Raw genomic sequence first — 11,324 nt, 5'->3', positions numbered from 1 at the left:
GATGGCTGTAGATGATTTTCTATAGAGTGGCCTCTAACTTTGCTCCTGTTGGGAATAACTCATCATAATATAAACGTTTTTAGTTCGTTATGATATCCTCTAGTAGGGAAAGCCCCATAAAGTCCTGAGAAAAATTTATTTTTCGTGTTCAGGCCCATATGAGGGAGGGTGGACATGGGTGGACATGGTTGGAGATGGCTGTAGATGATTTTCTATAGAGTGGCCTCTAACTTTGCTCCTGTTGGGAATTACTTATCATAATATCAACGTTTTTTGTTCGTTATGATATCCTCTAGTAGGGAAAGCCCCATAAAGTCCTGAGAAAAATTTATTTTTCGTGTTCAGGCCCATATGAGGGAGGGTGGACATGGGTGGACATGGGTGGAGATGGCTGTAGATGATTCTCTATAGAATGGCCTCTCACTTTGCTCCTGTTGAGAATAACTCACCATAATATACATGTTTTTTGTTCGTTATGATATCCTCTAGAAGGGAAAGCCCCATCAAGTCCTGAGAAAAATTTATTTTTCGTGTTCAGGCCCATATGAGGGAGGGTGGACATGGGTGGACATGGGTGGAGATGGCTGTAGATGATTCTCTGTAGAATGGCCTCTAACTTTGCTCCTGTTGGGAATAACTCAACATAATATAAACGTTTTTTGTTCGTTATGATATCCTCTAGTAGGGAAAGCCCCATAAAGTCTTGAGAAAAATTTATTTTTCGTGTTTAGGCCCATATGAGGGAGGGTGGACATGGGTGGAGATGGCTGTAGATGATTCTCTATAGAATGGCCTCTCACTTTGCTCCTGTTGAGAATAACTCACCATAATATACATGTTTTTTGTTCGTTATGATATCCTCTAGAAGGGAAAGCCCCATCAAGTCCTGAGAAAAATTTATTTTTCGTGTTCAGGCCCATATGAGGGAGGGTGGACATGGGTGGACATGGGTGGAGATGGCTGTAGATGATTCTCTATAGAATGGCCTCTCACTTTGCTCCTGTTGAGAATAACTCACCATAATATACATGTTTTTTGTTCGTTATGATATCCTCTAGAAGGGAAAGCCCCATCAAGTCCTGAGAAAAATTTATTTTTCGTGTTCAGGCCCATATGAGGGAGGGTGGACATGGGTGGACATGGGTGGAGATGGCTGTAGATGATTCTCTGTAGAATGGCCTCTAACTTTGCTCCTGTTGGGAATTACTTATCATAATATAAACGTTTTTTGTTCGTTATGATATCCTCTAGTAGGGAAAGCCCCATCAAGTCCTGAGAAAAATTTATTTTTCGTGTTCAGGCCCATATGAGGGAGGGTGGACATGGGTGGACATGGGTGGAGATGGCTGTAGATGATTCTCTATAGAATGGCCTCTCACTTTGCTCCTGTTGAGAATAACTCACCATAATATACATGTTTTTTGTTCGTTATGATATCCTCTAGAAGGGAAAGCCCGATCAAGTCTTGAGAAAAATTTATTTTTCGTGTTTAGGCCCATATGAGGGAGGGTGGACATGGGTGGACATGGGTGGACATGGGTGGAGATGGCTGTAGATGATTCTCTATAGAATGGCCTCTAACTTTGCTCCTGTTGGGAATAACTCATCATAATATAAACGTTTTTTGTTCGTTATGATATCCTCTAGTAGGGAAAGCCCCATAAAGTCCTGAGAAAAATTTATTTTTCGTGTTCAGGCCCATATGAGGGAGGGTGGACATGGGTGGACATGGTTGGAGATGGCTGTAGATGATTTTCTATAGAGTGGCCTCTAACTTTGCTCCTGTTGGGAATAACTCATCATAATATAAACGTTTTTAGTTCGTTATGATATCCTCTAGTAGGGAAAGCCCCATAAAGTCCTGAGAAAAATTTATTTTTCGTGTTCAGGCCCATATGAGGGAGGGTGGACATGGGTGGACATGGTTGGAGATGGCTGTAGATGATTTTCTATAGAGTGGCCTCTAACTTTGCTCCTGTTGGGAATTACTTATCATAATATAAACGTTTTTTGTTCGTTATGATATCCTCTAGTAGGGAAAGCCCCATAAAGTCCTGAGAAAAATTTATTTTTCGTGTTCAGGCCCATATGAGGGAGGGTGGACATGGGTGGAGATGGCTGTAGATGATTCTCTATAGAATGGCCTCTCACTTTGCTCCTGTTGAGAATAACTCACCATAATATACATGTTTTTTGTTCGTTATGATATCCTCTAGAAGGGAAAGCCCCATCAAGTCCTGAGAAAAATTTATTTTTCGTGTTCAGGCCCATATGAGGGAGGGTGGACATGGGTGGACATGGGTGGACATGGGTGGAGATGGCTGTAGATGATTTTCTATAGAGTGGCCTCTAACTTTGCTCCTGTTGGGAATAACTCATCATAATATAAACGTTTTTAGTTCGTTATGATATCCTCTAGTAGGGAAAGCCCCATAAAGTCCTGAGAAAAATTTATTTTTCGTGTTCAGGCCCATATGAGGGAGGGTGGACATGGGTGGACATGGTTGGAGATGGCTGTAGATGATTTTCTATAGAGTGGCCTCTAACTTTGCTCCTGTTGGGAATTACTTATCATAATATCAACGTTTTTTGTTCGTTATGATATCCTCTAGTAGGGAAAGCCCCATAAAGTCCTGAGAAAAATTTATTTTTCGTGTTCAGGCCCATATGAGGGAGGGTGGACATGGGTGGACATGGGTGGAGATGGCTGTAGATGATTCTCTATAGAATGGCCTCTCACTTTGCTCCTGTTGAGAATAACTCACCATAATATACATGTTTTTTGTTCGTTATGATATCCTCTAGAAGGGAAAGCCCCATCAAGTCCTGAGAAAAATTTATTTTTCGTGTTCAGGCCCATATGAGGGAGGGTGGACATGGGTGGACATGGGTGGAGATGGCTGTAGATGATTCTCTGTAGAATGGCCTCTAACTTTGCTCCTGTTGGGAATAACTCAACATAATATAAACGTTTTTTGTTCGTTATGATATCCTCTAGTAGGGAAAGCCCCATAAAGTCTTGAGAAAAATTTATTTTTCGTGTTTAGGCCCATATGAGGGAGGGTGGACATGGGTGGAGATGGCTGTAGATGATTCTCTATAGAATGGCCTCTCACTTTGCTCCTGTTGAGAATAACTCACCATAATATACATGTTTTTTGTTCGTTATGATATCCTCTAGAAGGGAAAGCCCCATCAAGTCCTGAGAAAAATTTATTTTTCGTGTTCAGGCCCATATGAGGGAGGGTGGACATGGGTGGACATGGGTGGAGATGGCTGTAGATGATTCTCTATAGAGTGGCCTCTAACTTTGCTCCTGTCGGGAATAACTCACCATAATATACATGTTTTTTGTTTATCATGATATCCTTTAGTTGAAAACGCCTGTTAAAGTCCTTAGAAATAGTATATTACATTACAAGACCCGTTTTGCCCTTCCTCTTTTCCCTATTGATACATATAATAAAATATATTTATTATACCCTTTATGAATTCAAGACTATTCCTGTCGCTTTAACAGGACTAAATCCTGCTGCTGCTACAGGGCCAGGTCCTGTTGCAGCAATTGTTTTTTTTTTTTGTGCATATAATTAATAAATTACATTTTCTCACCTCCGGGCGGAAAGCGTCAACTTTCGTCCCGTTGTGCAAAACGAAGTTGCCGCTTTCCGCCTCCGTCGAGGAGAAAAATAGTATACACTCCTCGGGAAGTAAATAAGAAAGCCTCAGATCACATGTTTGTTGAAAGCCTCAGATTACATGTGATCTGAGACATTCCTCACTTTACTTCCCTAGGTGTGTAATATACTATTTAATACTAAATTAATTCAACCTTGTTGTGGGGTGTCAATTGAATTGTTTTGCTCTATCATCATTATAAATAATTACATTGATTATAAAAATTTATGACATTTCTTAATTGAGTTAATTTTTATAAGTAAAATTATAAAATTATGGTTGTTGATTGCAAATAATAACGGAAAAAAAAATATTTCAATTATTAGTTATAAATAATTTTAATCGGAACGTTAAAATATTCATTAATTAAACTTACTTCAATTAAAAAATAACTCACTATTAACTTTAAAAACCATAATCATAAGTTATTTGCAAAATTAATAAAAAACTTGAGTCAGCCAGTTCTGGCCCAAGAATGGGTAACCATAAGTATAGTCGAACTTGGGTAATCCTCCCATACGAAAAAATTTATAACCTAAAATATAATCGGTTATAATTATTATAATTTGAAATATATTGTCGGAATATATCCACAAAATTATATCCACAACTTATAAGCAACTTTATAATACATTATAATCCAAAATATATTTTTAAGGTTACATTCGCTGATAAATTCGCAAATTATAACCGGAATTATAATAAATTATACCCTAAAATATATCTTTAAAGGTGTACCCTTAGATCTATACGAAATTATAACCGAAATTATAATAAACTATATCCAAAAATATATTTCTAAAGTTATATTCTCAGATATATCTGCAAATTATAACTGGAATTATAATAAACTATATCCCAAAATATATCTTTTGAGTTATATCCTTAGATATATCCAAAATTCTAGCGAGAATTATAATAAATTATACCCCAAAATGTATCTTCAGAGTTACATCCTTATATATATCCGCAAATTATAACGAGAATTATAATTGATTATACCTCAAAATATATTTTTAGAGTTATATTCTCAGATATATCCGCAAATTCTAACCGAAATTATAGTCAACTATATCCTAAAATATATGTTTTAAGTTATATCCTTAGATACATCCGAAGTTATAACCAAAAATATAATAAATTACACCCTAAAATATATCTTTAAAGGTGTACCCTTAGATATATACGAAATTATAACCGAAATTATAATAAACTGTATCCAAAAATATATTTCTAGAGTTATATTCTCAGATATATCCGCAAATTATAACTGGAATTATAATAAACTATATCCCAAAATATATCTTTTGAGTTATATTCTTAGATATATCCAAAATTCTAACGAGAATTATAATAAATTATACCCCAAAATGTATCTTCAGAGTTACATCCTTACATATATCCGCAAATTATAACGAGAATTATAATAGATTATACCTTAAAATATATTTTTAGGGTTATATTCCCAGATATATCCGCAAATTCTAACCGAAATTATAGTAAACTATATCCTAAAATATATCTTTTAAGTTATATCCTTAGATACATCCGAAGTTATAACCAAAATTATAATAAATTACACCCTAAAATATATCTTTGAAGTTCCCGGGAAGAAAAAATTATATATAATAATATATAATTATATAATTTTGTATAATTATACATGATTATATCTCATTATTTTAAACTTTTTATTTTTAATTATATATAAATATACATAATTATTCAAATTTATGTATAGTCTTATATAACTGTATATAATCATATATTTTTATATAAATATACATAATTCTGTTATTTTAAATATAATCATACATATTTTTACATTCGCTCGAAAAAATTTTATATAATTATATAAAATTTTATACAACTGAGTTCTAAAAAATTTTATCGAATCGCAATTTCTGAGTGAATATCAAGCTGTGCGGGTGTTTGAATCATAATATTTTGTGAAATAATTTAGATACAACCAAACAACGTAAGCCGATTCATAAAAACTGCAAAATGATTTAGAAAACAAAGTCTATAAAATTTTTTTCTCGCCTCCGGGCGGAAAGCGTCAACTTTTGTCCCGCTGTGCAAAACAAAGTTGCCGCTTTCCGCCTCCGTCGAGGAGAAAAATAGTATACACTCTTCGGAAAGTAAATAAGAAAGCCTCAGATCACATTTTTGTTGACCTCGGCTTCGCCTCGGCCAATAATTACATGTGATTTGAGACATTTCTTACTTTACTTCCCTAGGTGTGTAATATACAATTGATTTATTACCGCATTCATAAATGTTATGAAGAAAAACTTTTTTTTTAATTCTTGGAAATAGACTAACAAAACCCAAAGCGGGATGACAGCTAAAAAATTTTGAAGTTCCAACGATTAATTATGTTATAAAAAACTCAGATATAAAATTAAAAAAGTTTTAGTGAAGTTTAAAAGATTTTAACTTCTCATTTTTTTTTTAATTTGCCAAAAGAAGGAATTATTGCCCCGCTATTAGTGGGTATACCACTATTGGTCTCTTTACCCTATAAACAATAACATAATTGAATACAATACAAATAATAGAATCAATCATTTATTGATGTCTTCAATTTTCTAAAGTTGATTTGTATCCAAATAAATACAATTAACTTCTACTTTTAAGTGGTTCATTCAGCACAGTTGTTAATATATCCGACTTCGAATCAGAAGAGTTTGGGTTCGAGCCCATGACTCGGCGAGATTTTTTTTTTTATTTTTTTCATGGCTGTTATTGTATATGTAACTTAATAAAGTTATATATAATTATATATTTATACCTCGATTAGACTTTAAAATTGTATTTGAAAATTTAGAATTTAAATTATAATTTAGAGTTATAATCTATGGTTTATAATTTGGATTATAATTTAAAATTATATTTGAAAAATTATAATTTAAATTACAATTTTGAAATTAGAATATGATTATTGTAATCTCGATTATAATTCTAAATTATATCTCACGGTTATAATCTTGCGGCAAAATGTCATATAATCTAGGATATATCCAAGTTATAATCATGGATACATATTTGACTACATTTTCGGTTATAAATATTTTCGTATGGGCTACCTTGGCTCAAGTCGAGGTTGCTATTAACCGCCCAAAGCAGGGGACACTCAGTCTTGTCCGAAGCTCGGGTCATCATTGTAACGGCTACGGCTACACAGAAAAAACAGTAAACTTGATTCAAGAAAATTATAGTCTTCCGAATTTTCTTTCTTAATTCAATACAAATAAAACACCATTGACTCAAAAACTATCTTTTGGTTTAAAATAGTTAATTTTCTTGCTTAAAAAAAAATTCATTTTTGAATATATTCATCGTTAATATTTTCTAATAATTAAAGCTACAAAAAAACGATCAACATAGAGTATTTGAATTCAAATATATTAGGCGGTTTTTATGAGTTTGCGGTTTTTCCGTAAGGTCGCGCGGTTTCCGTCAGATGTGATGTCCCATCGCGATCCACCTGCCCGATCGAAATGACCCCTCGCGGAGTTAACAAACAATCTCTTACGCGGGTTATTTAAATATAATTATATTTAAATAAATCGTGGGAAATTCTTGGGTTTTTCGGAAGTAATAAATAAGAGTAATAAAACATCTGGTCACTCGAAGCTTGTTTAAAATAAAATTATAAACGAAAAAACCATAAAAGGAACTTATGTTTGAAATCCTTTGTTCGTTAAAATTAAGAGAAAGTTTTGTAGACATTTGTAAGTTATTTATAAAAATTCCGTGTATTTTGTATTTAAGTAGTTTTAGAGATTCAAGTACCCTGCCATAAATTTTAATAAGAAAATTTCTTAAAACTGTTATGTATAAAAAACTTGAGTAATGGAGGGTAAGCCGATTAGAGACCGCAATAAAATTCGAGCGGTCCAAACATCTGTAAGGGTGAAAGCCTTGGACCTAATGGCGGGAAATACCACATGACTCCAGACAACGTAGCAACTGTAGAAAAGGATCGACCAAGCCACGGAACGGAGGATTCAACCTCGAGGGGCGGAGATACTCTGTGACGTCATGAGGCCCCGACTACGTCCCCACATCAGCCAATAAGAAAACCTTACCCCGCCATAGTCTCCAGGGCTGACGCCCCTTCTAACTTAGAATAATTTTAAGATTGATTTTGTAAGGCAGAATTAGCCAGAAGCTCGAGCGCGAACGTCGTTGTACTAAGCAAAGATATACTTACAATTAAAAATTGTTCAACCAACTTAGAAAACCTCGCTTTTCTGAACAGCCTTTCACCAATTCATAATCAACCTACCAGAGCTGAGTATTTAAATACTCCCGGGCGAAGTGGCCCTAGTATACGCGAATTAATTTATAGAGAATTAATTAATCGACCTCCCGATAGGTGGAGGTCATAACAAAATTGGTGTCAGAAGTGGGATTCGCCGGCTTTGGTACGCGATTCAAATTGGTGAATAAATAAAATAATCAAGTTGGTGAAAATATACAAACAATAAAAAGTTAAATCAGTGACTGTGGAAGTGAATAAGTGTAATAAACTTTGAGTGTTTTCAAATAAATTACTGCGGACTCATATTAAAGACAAATAGTTTATTTATCAACATTTATTTGTACATTAGATCAGTGAACTGCTAAAATAGAATAAATAAATTAAGTACTTATTAAAAACAATTTTTAAATATAATTTCTTGAAACTGAAAAGTGAAAAATAATTAGTTTTATCGTGAAAAGTTAAAATTACCATTGACCAGCCACCACTCTCTCAGGGGTTTTTGTGCGTTTCCCTCTGAGCGAAGGACAGATGTCGGAGTTGGGTGATTCCAGTTGTCGCACAAGTAAATCTCTGCGAATCACGGGCATTTAAAAGGAGTAAAAATTTTTGATCGAGTTAGACACTTCAAATCCAAGTCAAACGAGAAGGAATATTTAAATGTTAACATCCGTATTCAGCTTCTATAGGCAATTCTCAATTACCATCAAAATATCTACAAGCAGGAGTTCATCGCCACCTACAATATCTACAAGCAGGAATTCATCGCCACCCACAATATCTACAAGCAGGAGTTCATCGCCACCCACAATATCTACAAGCAGGAGTTCACCACCATCCAACGATCTACAAGTGCCACATCTACTACATCAGAATAAATTTCCATCGCAGTATTAACATAAGTACCTTAAATATTGTAAACCATAGATATAAGAATTGTCGTAATTTTAAATTTCTCTTGAGTGACCAGTAGTAAATAAGTAATTTACCGTAAAATCAATTTCAACCCATATAAATACATAGATATATATATACATATTTACCAATCAAAATGCCACCTGCACGTAGTACACGTAGAGCAAGTCGTCGTAACGATCCCGTCGCTACCCCACCCGTTCGAGTCACGCGTCGGCAAAATCGTAATAACGACAACGATAGAGCCGAAGTACCAGATAATCAATTAAATAACGATCCGGTAATTGTCCCCCCACCTCCTGCGCCGGCTGCCGTATCAATCGCATCGACCAGTTCAGACGCGGGTTCGTCTAATTATAATGTCCTATCGAATGCTTCAGATATTGAAATCACCGCTAATTCATCATCATATATGAACTTGAAACTAGCTATCGATCTTGTCCCGCGATTTGACGGTAGATCTAGTACATTGTCAAAATTTATTAAGCAAAGCAAACTTGCAGATTCTCTTATCCACCCCCGGGATAAAATTAATTTACTCGCGTTAATCCGGAATAAAATTGAGGGTCAAGCAGACCAGTTGATCGCGAATCGAAACGACCCTGAAAATCTTGACGAACTGATTAGCCTCTTAAAAAACTCTTTCTCACGGACATTTGACGTAGAACATATACATGATGAACTAAAGGGTTTAAAACAAAGAGACAATGAGACTATCGAGTCATACGGAGCTCGAGTCAGTGAAATTCTGGGCCGTGGTATGGAAGCCATAAAAGAAAAATATAAAACTTCGGAAGCCGTCGGTGTTAGGGTTCTTTTAAATCACGCCGCTATTACGGGATTCACGCGCGGACTTCAGAGTTCACTTTTAAGTTCGCTTATTACTCGGGATGAGCCGGACTCGTTAGCTAAAGCAATGAATATCGCGTCACTTCTTGAACGAGAAGCAGAAAATCGAAAATCCTTATTCGGTTCGAATCAACATCAACATCCACCTTATATCAGAGCTCATAACCGGGGAGCTAGAGTCAACTCCATTATCGGGAACAGAATATTAAAATGCTTTCATTGCGATCAGCCGGGTCACTTGAAAATAAACTGCCCTGATTGGAAGCAGCAGAAACAGCGTGAACCGCGAGACCAGGTATACTGTGACTTTTGCTCTAGACGCGGTCATATCGAAGACAATTGTTTTAAGAAAGATCCGAGTAAACGCAAGACCAGTAAATACTATAGACCTAACACTGAACAAAATGATTTAAACGCGAACAACGTTCCGCGGACGAACGCAACTCGGAACGGCGAAGTGATCCTGCGTTCACAATCAACCGGATTAATTACCAACTAAAAACGGATCAAACTGCAGAATTACCGGTAATCACTCTGAATAATAATGATCTCTTAAATAATCAAGCTTGTTTTCTTATTGACACGGGAGCTCAATTAAATCTAATTAAAACAAATGCCATCAGCTCGGATATACGCATTAATTCTAATATAATTTATAATCTCACCGGGATCGGGTCCGGAACGATACGTACCGTCGGCGAGACAGAGCTCATGGTACGTGAGATACCGATAAAATTCCAGGTAGTTCAGAGCACGTTCCCGATCGAACAATCCGGTATACTCGGTACTCCATTCCTACGAAAACAAGAGGCTCAATTAAATTTTAAAAACGATTTATCGGGAAATTTAATATTAGGTAACGAACAGATAGACTTTTACGGACATACATCACATTATTTACCTCCTAGAACAAAAAAATTAATAACTATTAAAATAAAAAATGACAGGAAAGAAGCTGGTTATATCGAAAAAAATAAATGCTGGACCTGGAGTTCATCTAGGTGAAGTTCTAGCTACGCCAAAAGACGGATACGTCAAAATTTTTGCGATCAATACCTTGACCAGCGCAGTCGATCTAACAATTCCGTCGGTAGAAATCGAAGATTTTGAAGCGTTGCCCCCGTCTCCTCGAACGGCGCGTACGGGATCTCCCAAGAACGTAACTGACCAAGCAGCAGCTCAACGATTCGTCTTGTTAACTGAATCTCTTAACCTCGACAATCTAAACGAAATAGAAAAAATAAGTATTTTAGAAATAGTGAAACAATTTTCATACCAATTTCACCTTCCGGGCGATAAACTTCAGGCTACAGACGTGACGAAACATAAAATTATTACGACGGACGAAGTACCAATAAATACAAAACAATATCGGAATCCACAGGTACTCAAAAATGAGGTACAGAAACAAGTAAACGAGCTTCTCTCGTCTAATATAATTCGAAACTCAGACTCTTCCTACAACTCACCGGTTTGGATTGTTCCTAAAAAACCCGATTCATCAGGTAATCCGCGGTGGCGCATGGTAATTGACTACCGCGGGTTAAATGATAAAACTATCAGTGACGCGTACCCACTTCCAAATATAACCGATATCCTCGACCAGCTGGGT

This window comes from Microplitis mediator, chromosome 8, assembly GCF_029852145.1.
Source record: "Microplitis mediator isolate UGA2020A chromosome 8, iyMicMedi2.1, whole genome shotgun sequence".
In the NCBI taxonomy this organism is placed as follows: domain Eukaryota; kingdom Metazoa; phylum Arthropoda; class Insecta; order Hymenoptera; family Braconidae; genus Microplitis; species Microplitis mediator.
The sequence above is the reverse complement of the archived record's forward strand: the minus strand, read 5'-3'. Positions refer to the sequence as shown.